Genomic DNA, 7,298 nt, shown 5'->3' with positions numbered 1-7,298 from the left:
AGAGAGGACCCCTGCAGACACCCTCAGCGGTGAGGAAGCAAACCGGGGGAGCGAAACCTGTTGCCCCCGGCTCTCCAAAAATTATTTCAGCCTGCTCCAGGCAGTGCCTGAGATGCCTATATCAGCAAGTCGGGCAAGCAGCATAGAGTGAGGAACGGTATTGAATGCTGCAGAGAATTCCAGCAAAATCAGAGCTGCACTTCCGCCAGAATCAAGGCATTCCCAAATGGCTTTGGAAACTTCCACTAGAGCTGACTCAGTGCTGTAAGAGGCTCTGACCCAAATTGGGCCAAATGTAGTAGGCCCAAGCTTTCGATGAAGTCAGTAAGCTGTTTATTAACACCCTTTTCACTGACTTTTGCCACACTGGGTAAAAGGGAAATGGGACAATAACTCACTGGGTTCAGCGGATCTAGCAGTAGTTGTTTTAACAGTGACAACATCTTGACCTATTTCCACGTGGCCGGTCTAGTCTAGTTTGGTCTAGTGTTCTGTTTAGTACCAAAATAAATAACTTCCTCTAGAGAGCAAAGGCCTTATCAACTACACCCTCAACACATTCCTTTTGTCTGACTGCGTTTTTTTATACTACTTCATACTTGATAATACATTTTGCATTACTCTACTATGGAACATTCTAACTCTGATTCCCTTAAAAGCCTCTGTCTCCTGCTTAAATTCTGCCCTTTTGAGTTAGGTGTTTTAGTCTTCTTGTCATGTACTTTTTCAACTTGCGTGGTGGTTCTGAAAGTTTGTTTTTCAATTTCTTCATTTTGCAGTCTTTCCAGTTGCACAAAAAGAATTTTAAGAAGTGTGTTTGTCCTCTAAATAGCAGTTCCTTTCTCTTTCACCACTTTCCCGCATTGTGCCCCTTTTGTTTCTCACTTTTGAGGAGATCGTTTGTTGCTGCTGTTTTTTCTTCTCTCACTTTTTGATGGCATTGATGGAATGGAATGGAATGGAATGGAATTGGATTTATAGAGCGCATGGCTGCCCTTGAGCGTCCCAGCGCTAAAACAGTTAATAACAGAGCGAATGAGGAGGAAAGTTTAGGGAGCTTTGGGGAAAAGGAAAGTTTTAAGTAATTTTCTGAACTTAAGGTATGAAGGTTCCTTCCGTAGGACCCTGGGCAGGGCATTCCACTTTTTTGCTGCATTCAGCGAAAAGCGACGACCTCCCGTGCGGGCCTTCCTTACTCTAGGAGTAACGGCCAGGTTTTCTCCATCAGATCGAAGGGCACGGGTGGCTTTGTAAGGACAGATCAATCCCCTGAGGGCTGGAGGGCCATTACCTTGGAGGGATTTGTAGGCAATACAAAGTGACTTAAAGGAGATTCGCTCCTGGATTGGGAGCCAGTGCAAGGCTCTAAGCAAGGGTTTAGCTGAAACCCATCTAGGGACTCCCATAAGGAGCCTTGCTGCGGCATTCTGGACCCGCTGTAAGATGTTAATCGTGGCCAGGGGTGCCGCCAGGAGGAGGGCATTGCCATAATCCAGTCTGGCCAAGATTAGGCCCTGAATCAGAAGTTTTCTTGATTCGAAAGGAAGCAGGGGGAGGACCTTCCTTACGGCCCGCAACGATCCAAAGCATCCTCCAGCCACCTTCTGCGCATGGGTCATAAAGGTGAGTTGGGGTTCAAACCAAACCCCAAGACTCTTGACTTTCTCCTTTGGGGGTGGTAGGTCCCCCATACAGGGAGGCCAATGGTCGGAGGACAGAGATGGGAGTGGGTGACCCATGACCATAATCTCGGTCTTCGCTCCATTGAGTCTAAGTTTGGAGGCAGTCATCCAAGAGAAGATAGCTGACAGGCAACTTGACAAATCAGATGGGTGTCCCCTTTGTTGTGACAGCGAGACGATGAGTTGAGTATCGTCTGCATAACTAATAGATTTGATCCCGAAGGGGGCTACTGCCTCCTCTAACGGGGCCATATAAACATTGAACAGTGTGGGGCTCAGGGAGGAGCCCTGCGGCACCCCACACTGCAAGGGGACAGGTTTGGACATTGAGCCATTCTCCCAAATCCTAAACGATCTTTTATCAAGGAAGGACTCGAGCCATCTAAGAGCCGACCCTGTGATGCCCAACTTAGCAAGACGCTGGACCAAGGTTGGGTGGTCGACGGTATCGAATGCAGCGCTTAGATCCAGGAGGATCAGGGCTGCAGATCCCCCTGAATCTAAGATGCATCTTGCTTCTTCAGTAGCGACTAGAAGGGCAGTGTCTGTACTCTGACCCGGGCGAAAACCAGTTTGGGAGTCGCTCAGGAGACCATTCTTTTCCAAATAGTCTGAGAGCTGCCTATTCACCAGCTTCTCAGCCACTTTGCCCATTCCTGGAAGCAAGGAAATTGGGCGGTAGTTGGTCATGTCCGAGGGATCTAATCCTGGTTTCTTAAGGAGTGTTTTAATTTTAGCTTGCTTCCAGCTAGGGGGGACAATGCCTGTGGCGAATGAGGTGTTTAGGAGCTCTGTGGCCAAAGGTGAGATCGTACCCAAAATTTGTTTGAGGATGTGCATAGGGGCTGGGTCGGATGGGGAGCCACTTTTTATGATTGCTAACGTGTTACTAAAGTCTTCCCTGGTGATAGCACTGAAGGCCTCGAGCTGGGGACTGGGAGAAACGGGGGTAGGGGCTTCTCTCGAAAGTAGGGTGGGCATTTGGGGAAGGCTATCTAGGATTTTTTGAATTTTGCTGTCAAAAAACTCCGCTAACTGATCGCATCTTAGTTCGGGGTCCCTGTGTATGGTTATAGGGGCAGGGATTTTGAGCAATTGATTAACAATTTTAAAGGTTTCCCTGGAGGAGTTAGCTGATGTTTTAATTTTCTCCTTAAAGAATTCTGCTTTAGATTTCTGCCGTGCAGCTTTGTAGAGTCTCAGAGCGGCCTGGTAGGAGGTTTTACTAAGAGTTGACCAATCTTTCCTCCACTTCCTTTCTAATTTCTTACAGGCTTTTCTGAGGTCTCTCAGTTCAGTTGTGAACCAGGGGGATTTAAAGGTACTGCTCTTTTTTGTTTTTAATTTAAGAGGAAGGACCGTGTCCAGGGAACTAGTGAGCCAGTTATTAAAGTTTTCATCCGCCAGAAGTGGATCAGGTTCTGTGTCCGGAGTCGATTGTTCAAGGGCCCGAGTGAGATCTCCCACCGATAACCTCGGCCAGTCTCTCTGAAGTATACGAGGGCACGTGGCCCGGTCTGTTTCAGGGTGGATTTCCCAAGAGAAAGGGACCAAAAAATGGTCGGACCACGGTAGGGGCAGAGGAGTTTGAGCTCTCAGTTTGGGAAGATTAGAAAAAATGGGGTCTAACAAATGACCTTTATTGTGGGTAGATTCCCTATTTATGAGATCCAATTCAAAAGCTTTTAGATTTGAGATAACATCAACTGCTGTTTTATCATTAGGATCGTCAAAATGCAGGTTCAGATCTCCCAAAACCAAGAAATTGGAGGACCGAGCTGCGGTTGCTAAGGTGGATTCTAAAAGGGAATCTAAAAATTGTTTTAGGTTACCCGGCGGGCGGTAAATGAGGAATCCCGAGAGGGAGGATGTAGGTGTCAATTGAATGTTGAAACCCGTGCTCTCTGTGTCTAAGATTCCACTATCCTTCAATCTACAGGTCAGGGATTCCTTGTGAATTATAGCAAGACCCCCCCCTTTCCCCTCATCACGGTTACGAGTCTGAATCCTAAAACCGCAAGGTAGGGCAGAGATGGTGTCAAAATCAGTGAAAGGGGTTAACCAGGTTTCTGTGAGGAAAAGCAGGTCAAGGTTGCTATCCTCGATCAGCAAGTTGATTTCTACCGCATGTTTTGGCAAAGATCTACAGTTGAGTAATGCCATCCTTAGGACTCGGCTGGTTTTCTTACCGTTAGTCCCCACGGATCCAGGCTCGGGGCAGGACCGACAGCGGCAGAACGGAGCCATCGTCCAGTCCCGTTGAGAACAACCTGGATCCCCGTGGTTTTGTAATGCCAGCAATTGATCCCTGGTGAGAGCGGCTGGATCTTGCCGAGAAATGGGCATAGAGGCTGGCCCTAGGCCCGATCTGGCCCGGACGGGCCCAGACGGGCTTGCCTCTGGCGCGCCATCGGCGTGCCCCCTGCGCCCGCCCGCTGCGCGGACGGGAAATGGCCTCCATTTGTGTAGCACCCGGGCCGTGATTCGCCCGTCCGCTAGAGCGCTGAACCTACTCTCTCCCCAAGATGGCGGCCAAAGTTGTCGCCCTTCGGGAGCCTCTTCAGTCCGAGTGTGGCCCTAAATCGGCCCTCGGAGAGCTGGGCACACCGGGGTTAAGCGTCCCAAGTGTGAAAGTGAGGATGTGCAAATTAGCGGCTAAAAACGCAGTTTTTCTCAATCAGGTCAGCACACACAAATGTTAAAACAGTGATAAAATGTTTGTTTTTAAAAGAGATCAAGGGCCTAGCTCCCGGCTTTTCGCCTCAGGAGCGCCCTGAACTAAATGTTGTGTAGTGGGTCAGCTCCTCAAGAGTGCTCCTTTTAAGCGCCCGGGCCGTGATTCGCCCGTCCGCTAGAGCGCTGAACCTACTCTCTCCCCAAGATGGCGGCCAAAGTCGTCGCCCTTCGGGAGCCTCTTCAGTCCGAGTGTGGCCCTAAATCGGCCCTCGGAGAGCTGGGCACACCGGGGTTAAGCGTCCCAAGTGTGAAAGTGAGGATGTGCAAATTAGCGGCTAAAAACGCAGTTTTTCTCAATCAGGTCAGCACACACAAATGTTAAAACAGTGATAAAATGTTTGTTTTTAAAAGAGATCAAGGGCCTAGCTCCCGGCTTTTCGCCTCAGGAGCGCTCTGAACTAAATGTTGTGTAGTGGGTCAGCTCCTCAAGAGTGCTCCTTTTAAGCGCCCGGGCCGTGATTCGCCCGTCCGCTAGAGCGCTGAACCTACTCTCTCCCCAAGATGGCGGCCAAAGTCGTCGCCCTTCGGGAGCCTCTTCAGTCCGAGTGTGGCCCTAAATCGGCCCTCGGAGAGCTGGGCACACCGGGGTTAAGCGTCCCAAGTGTGAAAGTGAGGATGTGCAAATTAGCGGCTAAAAACGCAGTTTTTCTCAATCAGGTCAGCACACACAAATGTTAAAACAGTGATAAAATGTTTGTTTTTAAAAGAGATCAAGGGCCTAGCTCCCGGCTTTTCGCCTCAGGAGCGCTCTGAACTAAATGTTGTGTAGACAATGCCTAAAATGACAAAATGAATACGTACATTTATCTTTTAATTATGTAGCATCACATTACACATTTCAATTTCTTAACTACAAACATAAAAAGTTGCAATATTATAATATACCTTATGTAGACACTGAGATATTTGTACAGTGGCTAAAATACAGATATAGAATGATATAGACTAATTAAATAGATATAAACTGGCGCATTGACTTAAACATGTCATGATGCAGTGTAATACTAAAAAACCTAGTTACTCATCCAGTAAAGTAGTCTTCAAGACATGTCTCAGGTCTAGTATTGCATGTGTGAGTAGCTGCAAGGGTGAGTTAATGGATGTGTAGGCTGCTGTATGAGTGAGTGAGAGGGGGTGTGACTAACTATGGGTTAGTGAGTGGGTATGTGATTAGCTGTATCAGTGAGTATATGGGTGTGTGAGCGGATGTATAGCAGGTCCGAACCATGATCCAAGCACTCATTCTCTGCATGGCATGGTAGACTTGAAACTGTCATTTCTTTACCAGATAAGTGAATTAATGTCTGAGTTCTTATTTGGGGCTGTGATTCCATATGTTTTGGTTTGTGACATGTATGCTTCTGTAAATGTGTCTGTAAGGGACAACATGGATTGCCTTCTAGGTGTGTTAGTGAATATTGGGTTATTTAAGTGGGTGTGCAACTGCCTTCATTAGCTCTAGAGTCATAACAGTTGTGCTTCTCTGTGTGAGTGAATGTTTAGATGCTTTTGCCACAGTTCCAAAGGGTGTTTTAATGTCTGCTTCTGTTCTTAGGTATGTCAGATTGAAGTCTGGGTGATAGAATTGATGTATATATTTGGGTAAATGGGTCTCTATGAATGCAATAGCTCACTGCACTGAAGTTTCAGAGTATATGTCTTACTTTTTAATCACATAGGACTGTATGAGTCTGTATCTTGGGCTGACATTCCATGAGTATGTAAGTTTGCTGGTAAATAACTGCCTCTCTTCGTGACCTCTATAGTTCACTAAATGTGTCTCTAAGGGGCTGCATTGATTGCCTCTTAGGTGTGATTGTGTATTAGATTATTTAAGTATGTATGCAATTGCCTGCTTTAGCACTAGATACATATTCGTTGTGATTGTCTATGTGAGTGAACATGTAGATGTTTCTCCATTATTTCAGTGGGTGTTGTATTGCCTATGGGTTTCTACTTAGGTTGAAATCTGTGTGGCATGGTGGACCTATAATTGGGCACATGGGTTTCTATGAGATCATGCACCTACCTGAATCTTCAGAGTACATGCTATCTTTTAAACACATACTAGCATATTTCATGGTGTACCTGCAGCTTTCCTCGGTGGTGGGTAATACATGGTAGAAGAGTAGTTTAAGCCTTGTCTAGGAGATTTAAATGTGAACCTTTAACTGCATGCATAGGTTCAAGGCTAGCAGGCCTAAGACATGATGCAAGGGCTACTTCTCTGCATGTTAGACTTGAAAGATTCAGTTCTTCAGCAGATATCGGAATGAGTGTCTTGGACTGTCCTTGCATATGTATGTAAGTCTGTTTATAAATGGCTGCCTCTTTTTCTGTCATCCATTGTTCTCTAAATGTGTCTCTAAAAGGCTGTATGGATTGCTTCCTGGGTGTGTTAATTAGGTTTTTTTTCAGTGTGTGTGCAACTGCCTTTATTAGTGCCAGATAAATATCAGTTGCCCCTGTTTATGTAAATGAATGTTTAGGTGTTTCTATCACTGTCTCACTGTGTCTTTTAGTGTCTGTCTGCTTTTCCACTTAGGTGTGCAACATTAAAGTGTGGGAGGCAGACTGTGTATAATTGGGGACATGAGTCTCACAGAGTGCTTATAGATCAGTGAGTCTTCAGAGTACATGTAATACATTTTAAGCACATAGCACCCTGCACTAAGGCCTAGCTACAGCCTACCATAGTCTACCATAGTGCTGACTTATACGTGACTGACTACACAGGTTCAAGTGTACAGGCCCAACACAAAATGCAAGAGTTACTTGCCTCCATGTAAGACATGAAAGTGTCACTTCTTTAGCAGATATCTGAATGACCGTCTCAGATCCTATCTGAGGCTGTCATTGCATGTGTAATTGAGTTTATTA

The sequence above is a fragment of the Lissotriton helveticus genome, chromosome 3_1 (assembly GCF_964261635.1).
Source record: "Lissotriton helveticus chromosome 3_1, aLisHel1.1, whole genome shotgun sequence".
NCBI lineage: Eukaryota > Metazoa > Chordata > Amphibia > Caudata > Salamandridae > Lissotriton > Lissotriton helveticus.
Note: the sequence above shows the minus strand (reverse complement) of the source record.